A 27,126-nucleotide genomic window follows, 5' to 3' on the forward strand; every position below is an offset into this window, starting at 1 on the left:
TAATTTTCTTTCTTTACGGGGTAGCGAACCAAACCATTTTTGGACTGTAGGCTTTCAGCATGCCAAATTGCTTGCCATATGTTTTACATCCTCCTTCTCCCGTCATCGTCACCCATCATGCGCCTCTTTCTTCCCTCTTTCTTTTGCTCCTCCCCTTCCCCCAACGCCAAGTAGCTGGCTAGAGGAATATACCTCAGGCCGACCTCTGTGCATTTCGTATCATTAAACTTCTCTCTCAACGTTGTTTGTGGAAGGCCGTCTTCTGCGAGGCGGCGCGAAGAGGTAGCCGCCGTAGCCACGGTTTATTTAGGGCTGCCAGCCATGGTGCAGCGGGACCTCGGGAGCAGCCGACACCGGGGCCGTTCAGGGCGAGCACGCTAGAGCGTCCTATTCTCGTGCTACCCGCACGTGAGCCCATCTTCTTCGCCGGCCTTGGAGGCAAATGTCATGCCGCTACAGTCTTAGCGTTTACGAGAGACTCATATGCCCTGTTTTTCAAGAAGTCGTCAACAGTGCGGAGGTTTTTCTACTTCATCGATTAAAGCTATGGGCAATACATGAACCAGAGGCCCATATGGAGACGTAATGCGATCCACAATGACTATCCCCCTTTTTCTCGCAAACATTTCTACACAATATTTTTGGTTCCTGTACAACTAGTGTGCTACAAGTTTTCAGTTTATTAAACGCATTTATCGAGTGACGACACTTCCTTGAAAATTTTCTTACGCTAGCCATGATGTACAAGGCGCAAACGTTCACGTCCCGAAGGTGCCTCGTTTACGATGTGTCGTCGTATTCCACTTATTTTGAGCTTGGATCCCCATGTCGCGCTGTCGACCATTTCTATAGAACAAGCGCCTTGTTGATAAAAGACAAGAAGATACTGAAAAATTTGCACCTGCAGCACGCATGCTGGAATATACGTGAAGCGAAACGGGTAATTCAACGCTATGCAACAAACGCTGATGCACACAAGTGTGCCTAATTTCGACCAAAGCAACATAAAGAAAATTAACTTTCAGAACAGTTACCGAACATGTTTTCAACTTTGGCAAAACCTTCATTGTCTTTCGTTAGGCGTCATTGTGAAGTACTGTACTTGTATTCCAAACACAAGAGATATTTCGCAATAATATCACAGTCCTTAGGGAACACACACATCTTCCAGCACACACGTGTGCATCGAGTAGACCCATCTCTTCGACTTCGTCCTCCAACTGGACTATTCCGACCCGAAACAGCAGTATTTTCATGGCTGTGGCTCAGTGTCACTTTCGCCAACTGCTTTCATTTCTGCAACGGCAAAAACGACAGTGCTGCTTGAGACGGCTGCGGCAGCGAGAACACGGTCCATGTCGTTTCCCACTGCTGTCGCTACGACGCACACAGGCAGTGGTTCGCGACAACGTTGACTCGTCTCGACGACCCACCACCTTCGAAGCCGGCCATCCTGGAATGCCGGCGTATATGGTCGCCACACAAGAATTCGTTTCAGTCTGTGTTGAAGTTTTCATGTTCGAGCGGACTATTAGAGAAATTTTGATACTCCTATACGCGTTTCCTACCGGCCTTTCTTTTTTTCTTTCGCCTGCTTGCTTTCTCTCCACTATATAATACTTTCCTCTTTCTTTCCCCTTTCACTTTCTCCAGTGTAGGGTAGTAAAGCAAAAGGACCTCTGTCGGTTAACCTGCCCGCCTTTCTCATTTCATTTCGTTCTCTCTCTCTCTCCCTAGTCACAAAATGGAACAAAGTCTATCTGCCCCATTTAGCAAGCCCTTGCCCTAATTGTCAAGAGGCTAAGTTGTTTCACGAAACGGATCGAAGCCCTTCTGTGCCAACGCATGCTGAAGGAAACTTCCAATGTCTGCAACGCTAAATCCGCCATGCCAACTACAGTGATCGCGCTTACATTGTCGAACGCAGCAGATGACAGATCGACCATCACTTTGTAGCGACCATGTTTTTCACTTTCTTTTTTTTCTGTGCCCGCACCCCATTGTGCCTCTCTTCTGTTTCATGTTCCCTCTGCCCATTAACTATTGAATGGGGAGCACGCTTCCTGCAAGGCCGGCTCTCTGTCTTTTCGCAGCCGCCCTTTTCTTTACTTGTTAGCGTTGTTCCGATGGATGCTAACTGAATAACAAAACTCTCCCCACGAGCACGCTACTCCTGCGTGCTCGTGGGGAGAGTTTTGTTTCGTTAATATGCGGTGGTCGTTGACAAATAAAAAAAGAGCAAAGAAAAAGATAATAGTCATCTGGTAAACAATATGCAATAGTGTATAGTCAGCACGTGTGAAGAAAGAGTCAAGGACGAGTAAGTTCTTTTTGTTCTTTTAACAGCACTACGAGTTTTATACCAAGCACTACAAGTTTTCTGGGCAAATGCCTGCAACATTTGTCGCGTTGCCGTAAGTTATCGTTGTTATTGGCATAATTTCGCCATGAGGATCAATGATGATTATAGCATTAAGTATTAAGCTCGCCGGTATCTTTCTTTCTTTTCTGTTTTGTTGGTACTTGTTACCTTATGCATATGCGTCTCCATTTGCTTGATTCAAATTGGTATGTTGTTGCGTTGCTTTTGTTACAGTATTTCGTGCATTTCTTTATTAGATTGGTTGTATAGCATAACCTAACTTTTGAGTGCTTGAAGAGTTGTAGTGGCTTTCAGCGTTATCATTTATTTTATAACTTATAGGTGTGTAAAAGTACCCTCTGTTAGTTCGTTTTTGTTATCGCACGTTCTACGTTATTTATTGTTGTTGTTGTTGTTACAATACTTAAGGTGTTTTATTGATCTATGTGAATTGCATGTATTCTTGTATTAGTTGAATAAATTTGTATCCACTCCTGCTAGTGCCTCCTGATGTCCTGCAGTATTCTCGAAATTAAAAAAGAAACGAAGATGGCAGGTGATCAGAAATCAGGTTGTAAGGCCCAAATTTCGGAAGTACTTTTTGATAATCTTACTACTAGTGCAGATTCACGTACACTGTTCCAAAATGATACTACGCTTGGAACAAAAGAAAAACAAAATTGATATATTTGCATTAAGATGACGTGCAAGTGCAACTGGACGTCTAAGTTCGTCTTTCTGCTAAGGCTATATCGAAAACCAGCGTTCAGTTGGTGCAGTGAACGAGAGAAAATATATCAATAGAAAGAAACAAATATGACACAAGACACGCTTTACGATGAGTATAAACATAACGGCATGCTCATTCGCTGCTTAAAAGAAGTAATTCTTTTTATATGTTCCTGCTTTTACAATTAAAGTAACTAAGAAACTGCTGCGGAGTTGCAAACAGTGAACCAAGCTGAAAAAAAAGTATTAATATTGCATGCGTGGAAGACAGATAAATCAGACCATAACACAGATTGCCATAATCAATTTCTCCATCCTTAAACTGTATAGGTTACGGCTCCCGGTATTGTGAAGACAGGAGATGCGAAAAGTAGGAAAGATGCAAGAGAATCAATTCTCAAATACGTCATTGGCACGGAAAGATAAGCAAGGAAAGAGATGAGTCAGTACTGCGTGTGAGTACTCTTTGACAAAACTCTGCATGCTTAGACAACATCACCTAAATTTTTTACTGTGCTCTGTGAACATTCATCGAGGAAAGCAGCCTATATTGCAGGAACCGAAGCGGCAACACTGCCGAGAACATGACATGGAAGCAAGCAAATAGCGAGTAGTTGACTATTATCGGAAGTTCTAGTACAAACGACCGATCTTCTTTTTTTTTTTTGCCATTCCGCCAACTATAGAAACTGTTTTAGACTCATGCTCTAAAACAAGATGGCGATCTAAGCAAATACAATGCCCAACTTACTGTATTCTTTTTCTTTTCTCTCCAATTTCCTGCACTAAAGAAAATACCCAAGGCTTTTGTTCAGCGCACCATACACAGCGAAGCTTCACCAGACTTAAATGGAATGCAGAAAGAGGCTGCGTAGCCGGTTTCTTTTCAAACCCAATAATTACACAGCTAAACATTCTGTCTCGGCTTTCACAATAAAGCGTAGTACGAAACAGGTTAAACAAATGAAAATACCACCGGGCACACCAGAGCTTCCTCACAGTTCCAAAAATGAACACGAGGGAAGAGACACTTCCTACACCGCTCGAAAACGCAAACGCGCCGGACCCGTTTCGTCCAGAAGCGCGGCGAGCTCCTGGGAACACGACCAGCTGTGCTAGGCACGCCTCGCCAAGTCCTGCCTGTCCGGCACCGCTTTCCTCACGATTTCTGTGCATGCTTGTATGTAGGTTTCCTGCTCGCTTCTTGAGACATGCGATACAGCGTACGGAAATTACCTTAGCAACCAGCTCTCTCTCTCTCTCTCTCTCTCTCTCTCTCTCTGCGTATGTTAGAGCGTGCGCTTTGGGCGACGAATCCACATATGAGCAAGCACTACATCCGCAAGACCTTTATGCAAGTGAGCAATGGACGCATACTTGGCTGTAATGGTTTGTATGTGTTACTGCTTCTGTGTGTTTTATTTGCTCTGTGTGCGCGTGTGTGTGTGTGTGCTTGTCCGCGTCCGCGTTTCCTTTCTTTTTTTGCGTGCGTGTGTATGCGGTCGTGTTAGCTGTTGCTTATGTGTGCGCGTGTGCGTGAGTGCCCACGTGTTGCGCCCTCTATAGTGCACGCCTGTCGCTTTGCGCTTAAGCGTGCCCATCAAGAGCGCTAAGTTACGCCTGGAAGAAAATGGAGGCGATTAGCGCGCGTTAGCGGGTGTCCGCAGTGGCACTTCCGGGCTGCTGCGCGCGTCCCTGTATTGCGCAAGCAAGCTCGACAAGTGCAGAAAGAGCGGCGAGAATTCGCGAGAGAAGAAACGCAGGCACCCACGCGGCGTCGTTGCCGCTTATTGGACCCGTGTTGTGTAGCGGTGCGCGGTACGCCTCATGGAATCCTTTTATAGCGCGAGGTGCACGATCCTGAACACCTGCTGCAACGCCTACTTAACGTCGAGGCAGCAGCGTTAAAATTGTGCGAAGGGACAATACCCGTGATAACTATGCGTGCTTGCGACGAGAGTGGTTGCGGTGTGGCGGGGGATACACAGCGTATGTTTGCGTCCCCTATTACGGACTCAGAGATCAGGTGACGCGCACAGTCGGTTGACGTCACCAAGTCTTGGAGGTCATGCCTGCATTAACTTGTTTCCTTCTGTAATAATAAATATTAAAGGCTGACTGGCTCTCGATGAGAGTAGAAAGACGCCGATTTGCTTGTATGTGTCACTATAGTGCCCATTTTTACATAGGTATTGTCAAACCATGTCAGTGGAAGCATGAAGACGATCAGTGTTGTCGCTTTCTGCAGTGTCGTGTGCTAAATAGCTCCGCTGGTCAACCATCTTCACAAAGTGGAATAGCTAATAATTTTCTTGATGCTGTCGCGTTCTACTATTAAAGGCGAAGCTTAAATATCTCCCAAGTTTTTCGTTAGGAGCGGCGCTGTGCTGAAAGAGACTGCCGATTTTCATGCTACCAGCAAGCCGCGTGCTGGGTACAGAGCTGTACGAATAGTGGTATAGCGATCTTTTACCGAGTCGCCATTCGAGGCAAGTGCCCTCTTAAGTGACTGCTTTCGAATCTGTCTACAGTGCAGTGGGAATCGGGTTCGTTCACTACCCATCGATGGTGCCTCTCCAAGCAGCGCACTGAACCAGAAAGTTCTCCAAAAAAGAAAAACCAGTATTCGAGTGGCCAGCTTGTTTGAGAAACAGGGCAGCCAGTTCGCAGCTGACCCGGCCCACTGGAAGCGACCGGGAACTTGCGCCACCATATATACACGAGGCGACGCCGTCGTTGCACTCGTCTTCCCATGGGCGTCGTTCAGGCCGCGCCGCTTGGAGCTGGACAACTGATGCGACCCGAGAGACATTTGTCACCGGCCTCTTTCGCACTACTTTTCACTTCTCCGCTTGACCTACACGCGCCCTCCTTCTCGTTTCATTTCTTTTTTTTTCATCTTTAATTTACTGCTTTGTGGAGAGGCAACACTGGAGCCTGCCCGTGCACAGGCTTTCAGCTCGGGGTGGCGCGATAACACGACGCTCCAGTGACTCGGGGTGGGCAAGTCGAAAATGACAACGTCGATTTGATGCTTACGCCAAACTCGCTGTACGCGACTTTTGAGCGGTTGCAAATAGTGCCGCACTTCAATTAAAACAATGTTTTGTTTTTTCGTTCATGCGACCAAAACGTCCATCGTTTCTTCACAAATCGCACGGCGCCGTTTCAGATTCCTGCGCAGGTGTGTGTGTCCGTTGGTCTTTGCATATGCATAAAGGTTATATTCATGATCGCGTGCTCTACGTGCCCCAATTCGGATTTCAATCTGTGAGCGTCTACGAGTGCTCGTGCTTTGTTAATCATTTCTCTATGGTTACGAATGCGAAAAGAAAAGCTACCGAGCAAGTTGTACCTGGCACGCACCCTCAGCGGGGTATACGTGAAACGTTTTGTGTCTGCTGCTGAGGATTTATGGGCACTCTAAGCTACCTAAATGACACAACCGAATACCCAGGTGACATTTATCAAAGCAAAAAGAAGTGTGTACACGCCAAACTTATCCTACAGCTAGTGGGTGTCTTACGGTCTAATCTTGGAATCATGCTCACTCCCTATTAGAAGTGGACTCGCCATGGCGAGAAGTGGTGGGCGCGATGTAGCATTGTAGCATGTCTGCGTGTTGCTGCCCGAGTTCCGTCAGGTCATTTCTCCACCCTAAGTCTCAAACGTGGGGGCACCATATCAAATTTCTGCACCAAAATCGCACGCTTGTAAGCTTTGTAACTCCTGACGAGCACAGTTTTGAGCTTACAACTACCGACTGTGGCCATACCGACTGCGGCCATACCATACCATACCATACCATACCATACCATACCGACTGTGGCTATAGCAAGCTCTCTCAAACACGACCGCTGTCACTCAGATCGACAAATGCACTGCCAAGCTTGCCTCTCTAAACTCCAAACGAGGAGGCTAAATTCAGTTAAATCACTTCGACGCTTCGCTAAACCAGCTCAGAATTTTGTACCCCAGATATTTGCTGATTTTTGATACAACCAGAAATTTACCATAGAGACTGTTAGCTTGGCGCTGCTGCATATTCTTTATTCGTTTACGAATCGCCTAGTACAAGAACTGATATATGACGTTAATCCTACATTTTACACCAACTGAAAAGACGTAGCCGTCGCCAGCAAACGGCGACAACTCCCCGTTTTTTTTTTCAATATAAACATAAAAATAAACAAGGAAGCGTCTGGTCGCATCATGGACGTTGCGTGACGGGCGCAATATGAGCTCGCGACACATATATGGCTGATCAAGTAACGGCTTCTTTCAAAGCTCTACACAACAATACCAAACTGTAAGCTACGTGGATAGGGCGGTTGCAAAGATATAAGTGACAATACTATAACATCTTTTCGTTCGATGCGGTTTTCGCAAGTAACCCCTTATTCTGACGGATATGAAAGACGTTTCACGTTAAAAAATGAAGAGACGAGAGCGCCGCGTATGGCTGTATAAACTACAATGACGCATCTTGCAATGGTAATCGAATGTCTTTCTTAAAGGGACCTTGAAACGATTTTGACAATTTTCTACAAACGTACTGAGTCGGTAGAGTAGGTCCTTCTGATCATTAATTGACACATCTAAGTGCTCTGCGTAAAGCGTGTAATTTATTATAAGGTTTTAAAAATGCACGTCGCTGTCGATCGCAGCGCACTGCTCGGCGGAATTTTAAGCCGCCCCTACCCATATGATGCAAATAACCCATATGACGTCACATGGCCGAGCTATCTGATTGGCTGACCAGGGCGCGTGGTCGATAATTTTTCCAACTTTATGGTGAACAAATGATGCTCGTAAAAGTTGGAATGTTAGTTACTTTGTTTCTGTAAAAAGAAAATAACTTAAAGAGAATACACAAGAATAGTTTTTTAGTACACTTGAGCACTTCCGGCACACAGCAAGTGTCATCTGCTTGTGTTACAACGTGCGCAGTCTTTGACGAGAGCTCCGCCGTCAGTGTCGATCAGTCTTTTCGTGAGCACGATGAATCACCCTTGTTGCGTTGTGGGCTGCAGACGTAGCGACTGGAAAAATGTGAAGTTGCGAAATCGTGTCTCTCTGCAAGGCAGCATACGAGCGAACTGGCTGCTGCGCATCGGACTGCGGCTATCCGATAGGCGCCAGGATTTGCGCGTTTGTGGCCGTCACTTTACAGCGGAAGATTACTAACGCAATAGCGTTTCGCAAGTCCGGTATTAGGACAAACACAAGCGCAAGGGGACAGGGTCTGGCCGCTTGACTGCGCCGGGATGAGCCATGAGATGAGCAGAAAGGTAAATGTGAATGGTCTGCACGGTGCAGCCACCTGGTGGCACAGAGCTCAACCATACATAGTAGCAGCAACGAAGTGCATTCTTCTTTGCTGCTGGTGTGTATTTTTCGCAGGAGTGTAATCATCAACACGTTGTTCTTATAAATGTTTAAAATGTTTTACACTTGGTTAGAGCAATATTAGCGCTTCGTTTGACTGGTTAAGCGCTGCGCCAACAAGTGTCTGGACAGTGCAGACCGATCAGGCTGCTCACGTACGTCTACTCTGAAGTTCCTTCATCAGCTTGAGTTTATGCCTCCAGTCATTTGCCGAAATGACCAGCTTGCCTGTGGTTGCCGGAATACCGGCCACCTTCGGCGCTACGACAGAATGCTCGCAACGCACGCTGCTTCGATGGCTCTCGGTCGACGGCCAAGCGGTCAGCGGAGAGGCCTCGCGCGGGAGGAGGCGTGCTCCAACAACCGGAAGTGGACGATGTGACGTCGCATCGTGACGCAGGACCAGTGAAGGCGGAGCTTAGCGCCACTCGCTCGGCGAGCGAGTTGAGGAGGAAAGGCATGGCTAGGGAGGAGGGTAACTTCTAATAGCTTGTAACTCCATTAATACGTAACGCTTCACTTAAATTGTGGTGCGAATGTTCTACTTAAGCTGTACCCTATGCGCCTAAAAATTTGTCCGAACCGTTTCAGGGGCCCTTTAAAGCATTTATTCCTCCATGGAGAAGAAAGTGCGCCCACATGATTTCTTGCATGAGACATTTTCAAAAGTAGTCTAATACGCATCTGACGCAACGAGCCTTGAACTTCATTGAACTTAACTCGGTGTGTAAACTGCGTACACTGACGCGTCCGATTTAGAACTTCCTCCCTTACACTAAAGCAGATTAGAATCACATGTTTGGGGACCTCCTAGCATGGTTCAATAGAATTGTCTCGTTTCCCGTGCACTCAATTCATCATCATCAACAACTACAAGACGAACAGAAACAACAGCAGCAGCAACAACGACGACGACGACGACGACAACAACAACAACAACAACAACAACAACAACAAAAACAACAACAACAATAATAATATAATAATAATAATTATTATTATTATAATAATTATAATTATTACTAATAATAATAATTATTATTATTATTAGTAGTAGTAGTAGTAGTAGTATTTCTCAATTGTTCTCAATTGTAGGCTTGGTAACAAGGTAAACCAGTTACGAAGAGAGAGAAATGCACCGCAAAAACAAAACAAACAATAAAAAATGAAAAAGATACTATTAATTGTGGTGAGCTGTTACAAGTGGCTAATATACAATACGAGTACATCCTGTATTACAATAAATAAATAAAAATACAACAAATAGCAAGCTGAGTGAGTGAGTGAGTGAGTGAGTGAGTGAGTGAGTGAGTGAGTGAGTGAGTGAGTGAGTGAGTGAGTGAGTGAGTGAGTGAGTGAGTGAGTGAGTGAGTGAGTGAGTGAGTGAGTGAGTGAGTGAGTGAGTGAGTGAGTGAGTGAGTGAGTGAGTGAGTGAGTGAGTGAGTGGAGAAACCTTATTAAAGGTCTGGCGAGAACGCGAACTCGCCGCGCACCCGGCTACTCCCACGTCGGGACCGGCCGACCTGAGTGGTCCGCTACACGAAGGTGCAAATGCGAGCACGAGTGCAGGAACAACGGCTACGAAGAGCGCCGCAGAGAGCGCACTGTAGACACAGGGAGTCTTCGACAGTTCATCTCTTGCGTCACCAGAATGTTGCGTTGTGCGATAATCGTTTAATGTTCGCGTTACATTTCTTCAATGGCAAAGGGATTATTTCTTCCTATATAACACGAGCAGTACGCTTCTATGTTTCAGCGTAGTGCATGCGGACCCCGCGGCTAAAGAGAACTGTCGTAGCTTCACGAGTTTTAGCGCTCATATTTTTGTTTGTTTATTTATTTTTTGTCGTATTTGGATCCTTTATGTGAATCTTGTTTAGGCTTGGCCTATTTTACAAAAAGCACCCTTTAATATTGAATGACCAAAATGTTACGTAGAAAAGGCAAGGAGAAGGCTGTATACCGAAGTATTTACGGGCGCACCCTAGCACTGACCAGAATGGACAGCCCGCACAAAGTTATAAGATCGGCGTCGTAGTCTTCACCGCCATGGCCTGGTAGGCCTGTTCTTAATCGGCAGGAACCGTTCCGTAGCAGTAAAATAAGCAACTGCGTAGCTTTGTGCCTTACACTGCCGAAATCTATCGTGTTGCGCGCATTTGCTCGAATCTTTGGTGGATCCACCGAGAATCTTACGATTACTCATGTCCTTTCCTAAAAAAAAATCGCCACTGAGGCGATTGCGAACTCAATTATTTGCAATTTCGTGAGTCTTTCTGCGGTTAACCATGACACTTATCAGTGTCCGTTCGTGGGCCCGATAAAGTGCGTTCAGGTATATCTCATTCTTCCGGCACTGCCGCCATGTTGCAGCATACGATGTTTCGGCGTTTACTGTGTCGCTTGTGGCTGGGCGTGACCTTTACGCCAAGCCCAGAGTTTTTGCGTTGGCATCGCGGACTGTGGCTTGCGTGACTTTTGTGATTGCTACTAGACCCATAGTGAATATCCTCCTCTACTGCCCATGTTTTGAGCATAAGAGACAGACTTTGTGTGCCGGTTTAAGCCATCTGGATGACAATGGGTACGCGGAAGGCAAAATTATCGAGATCATGTGCGTGGTCGTTGTCCTTACAGAAACCTGCCAGAGCATTGCTGCACTTTAGAAAGACGACTGGGCTCTGCGGCAGCCTTGGAAGGCATGGTGAAAGCTGTTTGTGATCACGTATTCCTTTTTATTCCTTCCCTTTTCTTCCCGCTTCGCCATTCCTCAGTCTATGGTATAGCACATAGCTTCAACCTTATTCATCTCTGTACCTTGTGTTTCTTTCTCTCTCTCTCTTTCTGTCTGTCTGTCTCTCTCTGCCATCTACACTGAAACATTCCGTATGCACTCCAATATTCTCATCCGTTTTCCGCAGGATCCCTATGGAAACTTCACGGAATTCATATGGAATCCACATAGATTCCGAATTATATGGAAAGCATATGCAATTATTGAAATAGCATATACATTATACAAAAGCCTGTAATTTTGAATAAAGCTTTGATTTGGGCGAGCTGGTTCACGGCTGTTCAAAAGGGCGCAGCGCGACTGGGACGGCGACAAAGAAACATAAGCGTGTTGCTTTGTCTATATACATATATATACTGAAATATAAGCGGATATCTTACACAACCAAATCAAAGTAACCACGTCAGGATAAAAGTAAGCACACATGTATAACTAGTATCCACCAGTGTCCAACATCAATGTTGTCCTCCAACTCTGCGCTTTTGTTTATATGCACGCCAATATATGTATATGTCAGCAGCACCCATTATTAAAAATAGAAGCCGTTGAACTAAAGCACCAAGATATAGTAATTGGCCGCCGTGGAAAACTGCACACAAATTGTGTACTTTACGAACATTAACGATGAACGAATCGCAATATAACCATCGACAGTACTATCCTAAGAGCTTTTACGCCTGACTAAGCCTTTAAAAGACCCCAGCGCAACATGCATCGCGCTTAAGAGCCACTTTTCACCAGCATAAAGAAAAAGTATGGGATAGGCTTTGTTAGTACGAGAGCACAGCCAGAAGACGGCGGAAAAGGAAAACTCACTGCAAAAGCGGCAGACAGAACGTATAATTGCCTTCACTCGCGAGCACAAAGCACTGGGATATAGAAACACACTATCTGGCTGTTCAATGTAGCGACGCTGGACAAACGTTCCTCGACATCGTCGGGCTCTTTGGCCGCGAGCCAACTTTGATTGCCCGATGACCGGCTCGCACAAAGGCTCTAAATCTCCCGGAAAGCCTTACAGAGAGACCGCATCGATTTCCTTTCTATACAGCGAAGCCTTTTCGTAATGTATAACACTATAACATATATAAAGTTACATTTTTTTTAACTTGCAAGAAAAATTGAACACTGCCAATTTGTCAGGCTTAGTCTGGCACAACGAACTACACTGTCATTCGCCATTGAGATAGAGTCCAGTTGCTCTTCTTGTACGCGACTGTGCGTGCAAGTGGAGCACACTTGCAGGTTCTCTCCAGTGAGGAGAGAGGAGGAAAGACAAATGAAGGAAGGTTGCACAATGGGAATTGTCAAACAGATTTCAATGTGCGTGCAAAAAATACGATATGTCACCTCCTTCCGTAATTATTGTGAAGGAATTTAAGAAAGAGACAAACTTTATTTCCGAAAGAGCCTTGTCTGAGCCCCGTTGTCGCTGGTGAGGAAACAATATTTTAGCTTCCGCGAATTAACGCCGCTGTCTCAAACAACGCACGTTAGCAACATGAAATTGTAATCGAGTGTTGCAAGGACTAGCGGAGCGTTGAAACACACGCGGAAAGAGAATCGCGTTTTATCACCAAAGTTTGCGAATTTACATGAACAGTCACTAAATAATTTGAGCTTGCAGTCCAACCCGCTTGTATAGATAGCTTTTTTTTTGCATAAGGAAGTTGTACAGTTTCTTCGCTTACGTTGTGCCGTGGTTGCTTGCTTGATTGATTGAAATATGGATTGCCACACGCGTGGCAATCAATATTTGCTCGCGTGTGGCATTCAAAGGTCGCATTTCCAGGCTCCACCGTGTCTCCGTCCTTCGATGCCAAAGAATTGCAAGCAAGCGGCACACAAAGCGACGCCCATGAGTGACGCAGTGGCGCTAGAATTCGGCAAAACCCCGTACTGACGCGCATCCTGGGCTATACGTCGCGTTCAGTAACTTCAGGCACTCGTATATTGCCTCAGTTCATTTATAAGCAAAATCCAGTAACAGGAAACAAATGTTGCCAACAACTGAACTTCGTCTAAGCTGCACCACCTTGCCTAAAGCGGTATTCACACGAGTTAGCCCTCGACGCGCAGGGCAGCGCTGGCGTCATCAGCAGCCAGGCTATACTCACGCGGCTGCCATGCTCACATGGACTTTGCGCGGACTCTGCGTTAATTGTGCGGTGTTAATGTTGGCAGCCGGGTTTCCCAACCCAGCTGGCCCATAGCCTCAACGTCCAGCGTAAACAATGTTTTTTGTGTGGGCTCCACACCATCGTTGCTGGACGTTGCTTCACTGCCGGGCTCAGACGTGTCAGCAGGTGTTCGTGTCCCTGAAGAATGATCACTGTGCAGTGAACGAGACTGCCAAGCACCTGCGAACGCAGGCGGCAACATCGATGCCACTTCTGTACTGATGGTAAGCGTGGTGTGACAGGTCCAAGCGCATCCCCCGCCAAAGAGGACAAGTTTTGTACCGCTGCTGGAAGACCTCGTCTCCCATCCCCCGCGGATACCTACTTCAGCCCCTTGGCCCCGAAAAGACGCGACACTCTCGTCAACTTATGAGCACTCCTCTATGCAAAGCGAGGTATTTCTTTGTTGTGGGAATATCGCTAAACTGCCCGACGACATCTGCTTTTCTAGATGTGTACAGAGTATAATGAGACTCGCAAGTGCGGAAACTTGAGGAACTGCCTGCGTCGACTTGGAATCGCCTCATGTTAAGAGAGAGAGAGAGAATGAAGAAGAAAGGCAGGGAGGTTAACCAGATATGAGCCTCCGGTTTGCTGCCCTACACTGGGGATAGGGGATAGGGGTTAGAAAGATGATAGAGAGCAACACGCTAAAGAAAACAAATAACTGCGCTCACTCGTGCAGCCAATGCAGAAAGACGAAGCAATGGCTTTAGAGTTCTCGACAAATCTTTTTCGGAGCACTATGCACAATCAGCAGGGGGCGATGACATTTCCGATTCATTAAGTTTCAATGACCGTTTAACCATAACGAACTTAATCTAATGCAAAGACGCGTTCTCAATGAGAAGTCCCGAGCACTAAGGTTTGCCCCGAGTCCGAAACTTCTGGTTTTCGTTAATGGTCACGAAAATTAGCGAATATTTTTCTAACACAGAAAGCCGGTTATCATATGCTACGCGAAGACGGATGTAATGACGGCTGTGAGAAACTTCACGTTGTTTGCTTTTTTAATTAGTGGAAATATTATATTTCCCCGAAGATTAAGTTCACATTGCACTCGCAATGGATTCCTTCCATTTTGTTCGAACTTTATTTGTAGATGGATAGATGAATGGAATGGATATATGTTATCAGCGTCCCCTTTAGAATGGGGCGGTGGATTGCGTCACCAAGCTCTTGTTACTTTACTGCATAATCTCCTACCTATGTTAAAAATAAAAAAATAAAAAACCACGATGAATTCCTTTCTGAACTCCTATTGTGATCTTTGTTTTTTCCCGCCTCTGTGTTTCCCTACTTTTCTTCCACAAATTTTCAAATCGCCTCTTACAAATCTCCATTGCGAACATCTTTACTTTCCCCTTGCTTTCGCTGAACCCAAAGGCTTCAAGGAGACCAGTGATTCCTAAATCGACATGCTCCATAGTTTCCCTAGCTTTACCGCAACAAGCACATGCTTCTTCTACGTCTCCAGGTGCGTGCACAGCTCCAAAAAGCAGTGACCCTAACATAATCGTACCTGCGTGCGCAAGGCCTCAGCATTTCGACCGAGAAGTGCGCCTTAGTCGCCTTTACCCACAAGCCCATGACCTGGTACCCCATTTCTATTGACCACCAACCAATTGCCTACGCAAAAACTCACCGATGCCTAGGCGTTATTATAGACAGAGACCTTTCATGGAGCCCCCACATCTCATACTTGAAGAAGAGGCTTACTTCTATCTCCCATATACTAAGGTTTCTTGCCGGTAAAACGTGGGGCACATCCGTGGCATCTATGCTTCAACTATACAGGACGCTCTTCCTAGGATACTTGCGATACAGCACACCAGTGCTGTCCAATGCTAACAAAACTAGCATCCATGTCCTACAGAGCATCCAAGGCCAAGCCCTTCGAACATGTCTGGGGCTACCTCGAAATGCTTCAACCGTGGCAACAATTGCCATCGCGAGAGACAACCTAATAAGGACCTATATAGATATCGACACACTCCGGGCGCATGTTCGCCATATATCCAGAGTCCCTGACCACCATCTCGCTCACTTGCCTGAGAAAAGACCCAAGGCAGCGTTCTCCAGATCGATTGCGGTTAACCGGCACTCTTTGTCTTTGAGGCACTCACCCGCAACAAGAACGCCATCCCCTATGTGGTGCTTGAAGAAGCCTCCTGTGTACCTTGCTGTTCCAGGAATAGTGAAGAAAGCTAGCCTGACCACCGCGGCTCTCAAGCAGATCACATTGGAACTTCTGCATTTTTCGTATGCTAACCGAATTCATGTTTACACGGATGGTTCCGTCTCGGAAAATTCTACGGGCGCCGTTGTTCTACCATCTCAATCGGTCGTCATCAAGTTCAAAACTTCACATGTAACGACATCTACAGGTTCTGAACTGGCCGCTCTTCGCGCTGCTGTCGAATACATTGAAAAAGAACCTCCCAACAAATGGGCAATATTTTGTGACTCGAAAGCAGCCCTCCAGAGCTTGCGAAGTTTACGACGTGGAAATTATGAACAGCTGGTGTCACAAATCAACAAAACCTGCCATTGCGCATCTGAACGAGGACATGATATCATATTTCAGTGGCTGCCGGGACACTGTGGCATCGTTGGTAATCACCTCGCCGATGACGCTGCCCGACGTGCCCAGGCTGGCTCACCGACACTCCTTATACCTTTATCCAGAGTGGACGCTGCAAGAGAGCTTCGCAGTCTTGCTCGTGCAATCATGTTAGGTTGCTGGCATACACCACAGAACTCTAAGTGTCGTTTACACAGCCTCGACCCAACACTGAAACTTACATTACCAGCGAAGCTTCCACGACGTGACGCAACACTGCTGTGTCGGCTGTGGGTAGGAGTAGCATTCACCAACTCCTACAGCTACCGCATTGGAATGGCGGATTCACCAATGTGCGCTAAGTGCAAGTGTGAAGAGACCATCAGTCACCTTCTGTGCCACTGTTCTCGCTTCGATAATCAACGTGAGACTCTCCAGTGTGCCTTAAATAGACTGGATGACAGGCCATTTGCGGAAGCGAAGATCTTGGGAGCCTGGCCTCACAGTTCATTGGCCCAGAAAGCAGTTAGAGCGCTTTTTCGCTACCTGAAGGCAATGGACTTGAGTGCCCGACTATAGACATCCTACACTTAAGTTCTCTCTCTTCCTCTTTCACTCCCCATTCCCCTCCCCACGTGTAGGGTAGCAAACTGGACTCAGTCTGGTTAACCTCCCTGCCTTTCCGTCTTCCCTTCTCTCTCTCTCTCTCTACCTTCTTATATCTTGCTTTATAAGTGCGTGTTCTAAGGCACTTGATCGCACTTCGAAAAGTAATGAGTTTCCCTTTGAGTTATCATGAATTGTTTCTTTCCTGATTTCGTTTTTTTTTCTCTTAAGTAGTTATTCATGGCAGGTTTCTTTTCCCTTGCTGCCACCCATGAGATCATCTCAGCCTGTCTGACTTTCCGTTTGATGTTCTTTGTTGTTATGTTGCTCACCATACAGGCCACATTCTTGCTGGTAAGCTTCCTACTTCTTTTCCTCCACTGTGAATCAATGTTATTCCTGTACAAATACCTGGACCCTATCTCAGCCCATTTACTTTCTTTCATATTCCTCAACCATTCTTCATACTTAATTTTACTGCGACCTTCCCTCACTTCAAAACTAGTCCAGCCCATATCACCCTGCACAGCTTCATTTGTAGTAGTCCCGTGAGGGCCCAGTGCTAGGCGACCCACTGACCTTTGGTTCCCGTCGAGTCCTGATTGTACCCCTGATTTATAGCAAACAACCGCATTTCCAAAAGTAATTCATGGAACCATTACACCTTTCCAAATACCTCGGAGGACCTCGTACTTATTGTATCCCCATAGCACTCTGTGCTTCATTATGGCTGCATTTCTCTTCCCCTTCACTGTTATGGTTCTTTTCTGTGTTTCCATATATCCATTGCCTTCGTTTATCCATATGCCAAGGTATTTATATTCTGTGACCCGAGGTATTTCTTGGCCCTGTATCTCCACTGTCTGTTCACTGTTTTCATTGCATACCATAACACCTGATTTTCTAACACTAAATTTCAAACCTAAATTGTTTCCTCCGTGTCCACAGATATTAGCCAGACGTTGCAAATCACTTTGCTTGTTAGCTAGCAACACAATGTCGTTCGCATAAAATAAACCTGGGAGTTGCTGCTCTATTTTTGTACCCGCCTGTTTGTATGAGAGATTAAACCCGATATTACTTCCTTCTAGCGCCCTCTCCATCCTCACCATGTACATCATAAACAGCAGCGGGGATAAAGGGCACCCCTGCCTCAGCCCCTCATTGTTATGAACTTTCTCCTCGCTCCTCATCCCTTCCCATTCAACGCAAACGGTATTTTCTAGGTAAATCTCTCTCCTAAGCTGTAGACAATCGTCACCTAAGCTCTCCCTTTCCAGAATATCCCACAATATGTGGTGGTCTGCGTTGTCATACGCTCCTGTAATGTCTAAAAAGGCCACAGATAACGGTTTCCTTTCTACGTGCTCTTGATATTTCAATACACTGAGTAAGCACAAATAAGTAATCACGCAAACCAAATTCTGGAGCCATTCTGAAGTTCTCCCAAAATGTCCTTTTTTTCTGCCCATGCTTGCAGCTTTAGCCTAATTGTCTGCATTCCTAACCTGTATATTACCGATGTAATGGTCGAGTGGATTCTGTCTTTGTCCCTGTTACCTTTGTAAATTAAATTCATTCTACTTTGTCGCCAACTGTACGGTATTCGTCTACCTTTTAAAGTTTTTTCCACTGCTTTCACCAGAGCTTCCTTACCTTTTGGTCCTAGTTCATTAATCAGCCTGACGGGAACCTCGTCTAGCCCTGTGGCAGTGCGCTTCGGAATTTTCTCTTCGGCTTCCTTCCAATTAAAATTTGTCAGTACCAGCTCCTTTGCCATATGGTTTTCTTTCATGCCTTTTTTTTTTCTCAGCTACAACCTCGTAATTGCTGTGGAAAGATTCGGCTGTTATTTTTTGGATGATTTAATGCAGCTTCCCCTTCCAGTTTGTTTCTATCTTCGTCTAGGATGTGTTGTTGTATTGGTGTTGACTTCCTGCCTATTAAATTTATGTGGTTGCAAAATATTTTCTCTGCTGCCTTCTTTTTCTCACGTATTTCTGACAACCAACGTTCCCTTTCACCTTTTATCTTTGCTTGCACCAGTATTTTAAGCATAGATTTTTTTCTCGCGGCATATTTCCCATTTTCTAGATACTTCAACCTGCGGCAACTGCGCTTTCTTTTGCCTGCCTGTGCTCTCGGGATGCTTTCTGTGGTTCGGCGATCGCTATTCGTATCTCCCTGTTCCTCCAGCTTTTCAGTTTCTTTTTTCCCCTCCAACGAACATGTTGCTTCTCTTTCCATTTTTATGTCGTTATTACACTTATAAGCTCACTATATTCCGACTTTTTGTTTGGCCGTTAGCCAAATTGCTCCTCGACTCTTCTGACTATATTTGTTATTTGTTCAGTGTTCAAATTTGGACTGGCCATTTTGCACTCCTTGCTCTCTTTTCCAACGGCATATCCCGTTTTCAAAATGATGTTTTTATCGTCACTCCCTAGGCTGCTGTCCCCTTCCTCGTCAAGGACCATTTCTCTCAGCTTATCATGAATTCCTTCTGTCATCAGACACTAATCAATGGTCGATTGCCGGTTCCCGCTTCCCATGGGGTCTGCCCTGTATTTATAATAACGATGTTATGTTCCTCACTAATATCTAGTATTGACTTCCCGTTGTTGTCCGTATAGCCTTCTAGATCCTGTATGTGGGCATTTATGTCACTTAATAGAATAATTTAGGCATCATTCCCGAAATGCTTGACATGAGCACATAGGCATTCCACTAACTCTTGGGTAGGAGCTAAAAGCGTCATCACAGCGCACGCTTCCCACGAAAGGGCTCAAATGCAAGTTTCCAACAGGTAAAGCCCCCTCCCAACATACTCTCTCCTTAAACTGTTATTTCCTGTGTTTCCGACAGTTAGGGCACGCCGCGGAGGCGCTAATATAATTCAGACATTACTGTGTATTGCTTTTACACCGGCATCTGCAACAACTCATCCGTTATAATACGTTATCCATGAAGCAACACAAAAACGGCTTCAACAAAAGCCGTAAGTCAACAGTGAGACGGCTCCAGCAAAGCAACATGTTTATATTTTTTCTCCCACATCAATAATTAAGGTGTTTTCGTTTGCTGCTATCGTTACTTCCGTGGTAGCATAGAAGCATCAAGCTAGTCAGAAGCTTCCTGCGATGAAAGAGCGCTGGCGAGAAAGGCGTGATTTCGCCAGGTATTTCTGCCGCAGAATTGTCGGTAGTGCGTTATGATTTACGACCTAGAGTGCTCCTGCAGCTGCGCTCACTGCTGTTACGAACGACGCGCATCTTTTGGATGGCGGGCTAGGGCGTATCGTGCTTTGGAAACTTATTGCCCAAAGCATCTCAGCCCGCTGGAAATTAGGGAAGCTGCTGGTGCTCGGTCATTGCAGAGGCGTGAGTTAGCGGCCGTCCTGAAACATTGCGTGGAACAATGAACCTACATGGCTTGTCCGCCCGGATAATGAATAACTGGTAACCGCGTCATGAAAACAAAAGGGTGAAGCGTTTCGGCATCGCCGTCGATGACGGACCATAAATTTCGGGTGGGGCTGCGTGATGGAGCAGCGACGCATTGTTTCCACCAAGTACGCACGCTAGCGGTTTTTGTTTTGTTTTCGTTTCAATCGGTTTTCTGTGAATACTTCAGCAAGTTTGTGCTTCCGTTATTGCAAAACATAACTGCTAGCTGCGGGTACAATGCTTAACATTATTAGGCGTTCCTAGGTTTTTTCTCGGGAATGTGGCGCCAAATTCACAGAGGTTTTTGTTTATAAGTGTTCCTTGCCATTGACCGACTATCTCAGCTAATAATGCGTCCAAAATGGCAACTCGCTTGAAGTTGCGCTTACGAATACCTTAATGGCGTCATCATTACATTAATGTTTCGTAAATACGGTCCCTGAAGCATTCATTTAAACAGAAACATGTGTGTATAGAGCTCGTGATAAAAAAAAGAGCTATTACTAATTCGCGCCTCACTGACCCATACCATAATGTGTGTATATGGTGGAAGAAAACCTTCCATACATGTTATGAGCATTTGGAAAGATTGGGTGCGCTTTGTAGACGATCACAAGGAAGAAGACAGGACAGGCGCAAACTAACAACTGAGGTTTATTCGACGGAAACACTTAAATATCAGTTCACGCCAGCGCAGGCGCATCATCAGCAGCAGAAAAGAGGAGAAAAAACACAAAATCAGAAAAAAAAACCAATGGCGTGGCTCAGCTGATCATATTATTTGGCAGATGTGCCTCCCTACTGTAAAGCATAACCGATGTGTCACTAATGCATGCTTGTCCCTTCTTTTTTTATACAATATGCCTCTAGAAGTTCTCGTGCTTTTTTGTTACTGCACTTGCACAAGATCTTAACCTGGTTGAGCAGAGGCCTGCATTTATGATCTAGGCAATGCATGGGTAAATGACGTTGCTCCCGGTTTTTAATTGACATTTCCTGTTCTCGGATTCGCACGTTCAAACAACAGCCCGTCTGGCCTATGTAGGTTTTGCCGCATGTCAGGAGAATCTAATAACGCCAACTTGGCAATCTACATGGGCGTTCTTGTGTTTCACGCCGCACCCACCTGCAAGCTGAGTCACCTTTGCATCCGCATCGGGAGACTTCACACCAGAAAGAAGCAAGGTGGCTGCGGCGTGAAAACACACACGCACGCACGCACGCACGCACGCACGCACGCACACAGACGCATATTTTACAGGAAACAGCGTGTGGTGTCAAGTTTCCATACAAGAAGCAACGCATGACTAAGTGACTGCGTTTCTCACGAGGCTTTCAAAGCTCGCACCGTAGCGGAGCGTTCCACGCTATTTTTGGGGGGCCTGCAATCCATCGACCTTCTGCTTTCGAAGATCGCGCTGCCGTGAAAAGAAGCCATATATCAGCTATACGCTGGACCATCTCGTATATACCGTGTCCGGTGAGCGCCTCGCAGCCATCGAACGCCTGGCCCAAACATGCTCCTACAGAAAGCCGGCAAGCGCGCAAGGTCTTTAATCACAGGTGTCCTTAGTGTAAGAAGACCAGCGCTACACGACGCTTTGGACAATAATAAAACAATCAGGAACGGAAGATGGCGAAGCTACGACGAGAATAAAGTACGCAAAAACTAAAAGAAATATGTGGATTACGAACGAATGTGAAGGAGAAGGATTACATAACGAACGTGAAGCCCAAGGGTTCCGAACATCAGAAAGCAAGTAAGCATTTACGCACTACTCTTTACGGCGCATAACGCAGCCGGTGCACGGAGCACTCCACGTAAATAAGTAAACAAATAAATGAAGAAAGAAAGAAAGAACGAAAGAAAGAAAGAAAGAAAAAAAAGAAAGAAAGACAGAAAATGAAATATTGCAGCAAGAACAAGCCCAGCAACGGCAGCCCTGAAAAAGAAAGAAGTAGTCTGTTTGCTCCGCGTATCCTTTAAACCCATCTATCAAGTTCTTTACAACCCAACAAATAAACAGCTTGCTAGAAACAGAAAGATTGCTATACAAGAAAACTAAATGGGACATGAAAAGAAACACCACCTCTCCAAAACGAGCGGCTCCACTAGGGTGAAGCTCAGCGCCGATAACCCATACTGCGCAAGGAAGACAAAACAAACAAGTGAAAACCTGAACACTGCTTCATAGCCTTCCGAAAGAGTGGGGAAACAATAAAATGTGCATCAAGAAATGAAACGCTCCGCGAAACAGGTGCTTCGCCTTTGGCGCCCAAGCTCGCTGAAAAACGCCCAGCGTTTCTCATCGATCGCTAGAGCGGACCCCAGTGAAATAATATAAATACGAGAAAGGGGAAAAGGGGAAGGGGGAGGAAATTGGGGGTAGTGAGAGAGCGAAACTCCGGCGGTAGTAAACGCGCTCTAGCTCCCCTCCGTCGCTGTAGAAGGGAGGAGGAAAGACGCCGAGTGCCGCCACGATGGGGGAAGGGTTTCCTTCGGATACAAGTCGCACAGGCACCGGCTTGTAGCTTTGACCGTTGCGAGGTGCGGACCAGCCTGCACAGACCCGGTATTCTATTTATTTTTTTTTCCTTTCCACCGTATTCTCTGGTCGCGCCACCGCCCTATTTCCCATCCTGATTTATACTTATTCAGCCGTCTTCGCTTCTCTCTCTGCGGTTTTTTTGGCGCGTGTCCTCTATGCTGCGCGACGAGGAGCAGTAACAAATTGGGGTGCGTTTTGTCGCTTGTGTGCTGCGCAGGTGATTGAGATGTGAGATAAAGTCCACTGCCACCACTTGTTTATTCACTGAACTATATCAGGAAGGTGATTTTTTTTCTTCGGGTGAGCTCACCGCAAGGGGCGCCTGGCTGCGTCATTTGTTTGGCGGAATCAGGCAACAAAGAAACTAAAGCAGGTGAGAGCGCAGAACCCTTGTATAGAAACTTCTGAAATGATCTAGCAGCAATTCATGCTTGAAGTGGGTGTTTTCTCACGGAAAATAAATGGTTATTTAATTATTGCTATAAGGGACTCACAAGCTCCTCGTTACTAAACTTGTTCTGTGTTTCCTCACAACCTTTGGGTAGAGTTAGCGAAAACCAGGCGTTTCATCCGAAGTGTTTCAATACTAGTCCGTTCAGCACATGCTCTGTAGTTTCTCGTTGGTTTGTTGGAGCACACCGGCAGTCGCGTGTGTTCTTTTTTTTTTTTCAGGAGTGAACTCTTGATTAGCCATCGGCTGCTGTCGACCGCTACTCTGATTTCTGTGCGCCTCGGTATCAGCCGTAGACACATGTCCAGGTACTCCTGAATATTTGAAACTCGCGTGCCTTCATGCAGAATCTCGGGCTGATGAGCACTTGTGCAATATCACAATGATTAAACGCTACGCGTGCAACCGACATCTAGCAAGCTACCCCAGTTGCAGGGTCCTCAGACGAATACTAAGAAATTTTGCACACAGCTCTTGACCGGCATAACCGGATTAGCGGGCAACGTGCTCTGCCAATGGAGAGAAAGCTACCGAGGCAAAGCATGCACAACTAAAAGAGCTGCATGAAAGATTTCCACAATCTCACGCTCGTAAGAATAATACCCCGGTTACATGGGCATGCCGAAAAACCTTTGAAGTTAAGGAGCACAGAACTTCCAAAGGAACATTAGCTAAAAGAATACGTGTCTGTGCTACACGGCCTCCAGATGGCCTTCGCTGAAGCTTTCCACAGAAACCGCAGCGTATCCTAAAGCACGAAGTCGACGAGGGACAAAAAAGAGCTAACGACGCGCAGAAAATTAGACAAACGCACTTCGATGTGCAGCGGTCGATAACTAAATCGCAGATGACATCAATATTGCGCGGATGTTGCTGTGCAGAATGGTTGAAATCCGGGCCTGTTGGTGCATAATGCTGTTGGTACATACTGCTGTTGGTACATATGTTGCTGTACCAACCCGTTGCATGTTTGAGACTGCTGGTATTTACGAAACTGTTTAGCGCTTGGAAACTTCTATAGTACAGCAAAACAGTTTTTAGCAGTTACAATTACCTTCCTCATTTGTGAAATTTTTTTTGTTGGACGCCTTCTAGGCTCAAGAGTATTTGAGATTTCAAAGAACAAATGCGCACTCCCTTGACTCAAAAGCTCCCTTCAACTAGGCTTCCTTTGATGCGCACGTGAATCAGCGCGTGTCCTCCCTTCAAGTAAAGGATCTTTGATTCAAAGGGCTACGGAAGTGGCTGTGTGGCTGGGGTATAGGCTGGGTGAGAGGGAAGGTGAACACACTATCTAGAACAGCGAATGTAGAGAAAATGGATCACTCAGTGCTATTACACAACTTATTTTCTCTGTTCGTCTCTTTCGCGTTTGGGCGGAACCATCGCACGTGAACGCTACTACGCTCATTTGGTGTCTCTTCCAAGAAACTACAAGCTCTGTCAAACGCTGCCGGAAAGCTCGACACAGCATGTACAAGCGCAGGCGCTCTAGCCCCGTAGCTTTCCTTTCTTTGAAACGGAACGTAGCCCGCGAGTACAGCGTGGCTCAGCTAACATCACATATGCCAGGACTGAAATCACGTGACTCACTCAGATGTCAGGAACGTCTGTAACGCTGCGGTGCAACTACTTTTGTTTGAGCTCTGGTGTATCATCACGCATTAACGCATTACTACTTTCTTTACTAGTTGGCACATACTTTATTTGTCAATTTACACTTGCATACGTTGTGGATTCCTTTAGTAACCGATAACGGAACAAACTGACATTTTTATTTCATTTGTGCTATCACGTCGACCCAGCGATTATTTTTCCTTGGAGAGCGAGAGAGAAAAAATGAAAGGGAAAGACAGGGAGGGCAGCCAGTGTAAGTACCGGCTCGCTACCCTGTGATGGGCAGAGCGGCGTAGGGAATAAAAGGGGATAGAAGAAACAAAATAGATAGTGAGAAAAAAAATCCCACCATAACGCGGTGCTATGCAGCTTTCAAGGTCAGTCGCACAATTCACAATTCCCTGATTGCCGAAACCGTCTAGACCATTGTCCTAGAACATTTTCCTCTGTTCAGGGGGGACCATTAAGTTTTCCGAACGCGGTCCCGTGCACTTTTCTTGCCACGACGAGGATAGTAAAAGAGGAGGTGCTTGATCGTCTCCTCGCCGCCACAATTGTTGCAAGCAGGGCTGTCGACCATTCCAATGTTTGGAATGTTTTTCCTAAGAGGCTAACACAAGCAATTTCAATAACTTCAATGGATCTGTTCAATAAGAGATCCATTTTTTCCCGCGGTATTTGCGTGCCTAATGAGAAGGCATACAAGTTCGCTGAATCATGAAAGGGTCACCATCTCAAGCGCTCTTGCTCCTTAAAATAAAAACGTGCGACATAGGAAAAGCTAATAAATCATGGGTACTATTTGATACGTCGTTCTCACCTATGCACAGATAACCGCATTTGTTTCCTTGAGTGATGTTATCAGACTACATTATCCTGTCAAGTGGCCAAATAAAGCCGAAAAGAAAGATGCTGCTATAAACTACGTTTCAGTTCTGGCTCGACTCTATGCCAGCCTTTATTTTTTCGAATTTAATGGAAATACCATACATTCCATGCCTGGACAAACATGTGCTCTGCGGATGAGCAGATAAAAAAAAAGGAAAGAAAGAAAGCATATCGCCTTAATTGCTGTCTACGTTGCACCCTGGAGAACACAAGATGATTTTCTTACGCCTTTTATCTCTACTTGCCACACGCATTACATTCTGAATGGCTATAACGTGTTTTTATTGTACTTGTGTGTGTGTGTTTTTTTTTGTCCGTAAGAACTCGCTGTACGATGGTATACAAATGGACCTCACTTTTGCTGATGCAGTGGCCTGTCTGTGACAGTGTTAGAGTAGTGGTCGTTTTCTGGAACAGTGGAAAAAGCGATAAGCTCTCGTCGTAACTTGCTCTGCGATTTGGCTAACATACTCTTTGCCGTTTGTCTATATTTCCCTATCCTGCGGTGCACAGCCGCGTCCGCTAGAGTTCTTTTTTTTTTTTCTTCTTCTTCTATGGCGCACGAAAGAAGATTACCCAAGCCGTCGTCGAAAGGCAAGAGTGAATGGAAATGTCTCGTCCTCCCAGACTTCCTAACGAGGAAAGCAGTTATCACGGATTTGTTTCTACGAAGAACAAATAGGACATTGGGGGGAAAAAATATATCGCACGAGCTGTGGCTTCACGCGGAGCTGTTTAGCTCACCAATGCTAATCATTAAACTGAGCAAAAGAAACACAAGAAACAGATTTTCTCCGTAGCTAGAACATCTAATTTTACGACAGTAGGGAACAAATACAGCAGCGCAAAGTCTGTGGCTACGTATCTCACGACATTGCTTTCCTGACACTGCAAAACAACACCAGGAGGAAGAGCGTTGCTTGGTTCAGGCGGACCTTTAGCGTTGCAAAATCTGTCGGCAATGGCTCCACCCGAAAGCCACCTGTCAACCGAGGTAGAGCCAAAAACCATTCACAACACGTACAGGGAAGGCTAACGCCAACGAATATGCAGGCTGATTCACGTAACTTGAACCAAGGGTTTTAAAAAAGTGGCGTGCCACAGCGCAATGAAACCAGCGGCATATGGTTTGCCGTGATGTGGCACTCCTTAGAGTATTTTTTTCATATTCCGCTTAATTAGTTAACTAAGGTGAATTCTGAAAAAAAATTATATTCACTTTAGGGCCAACCGCGTTTTGTTGCGTTGTAGAGAGGATTCAGAAACGACCGATTCAATTTTATTATAGCAACGTACAGTCAACAGCAAAAGTTTACGGGATGCCGTTTCCCCTTCAAATGCGAATTCCTGCACTACTAAGGCATGACACTTCGTATTTAATGAATCACTGTTTAGGTGGCGAAGGCTACTACATGCTGGAACATTCAATTCGACGCTGTGTGACCACGCTTCGCGAGAATTCAGCTTTATGGCAGATCCTGCGTCCCGTAAACTTTTGCGGTTGACTATACATGCTGCGTGGTTATCTTTTTGGCGTTTAAAGAAAGCCCACG

General features: G+C 45.7%; 1 protein-coding gene across 3 annotated transcripts in view; it reads left to right on the forward strand.

Annotated features, from left to right (window-relative positions):
• LOC139059927 (neuropilin and tolloid-like protein 2) overlaps positions 1–27,126 on the forward strand; it is a 230,261-nt gene that overhangs the window by 34,189 nt on the left and 168,946 nt on the right. Inside the window, exon 1 of one of the 3 annotated variants that reach the window (XM_070538553.1) lies at positions 4,386–4,449. The exons of 1 other annotated variant lie outside the window; for it this stretch is intronic. The gene's annotated coding sequence lies outside the window, so the exon portion shown is untranslated. Of the gene's footprint in view, positions 1–4,385; positions 4,450–22,539; positions 22,642–27,126 lie in introns of those variants that run through there. One more of the 3 variants, XM_070538554.1, reaches the window with a different exon arrangement.

Source organism: Dermacentor albipictus, chromosome 5, assembly GCF_038994185.2.
Source record: "Dermacentor albipictus isolate Rhodes 1998 colony chromosome 5, USDA_Dalb.pri_finalv2, whole genome shotgun sequence".
In the NCBI taxonomy this organism is placed as follows: domain Eukaryota; kingdom Metazoa; phylum Arthropoda; class Arachnida; order Ixodida; family Ixodidae; genus Dermacentor; species Dermacentor albipictus.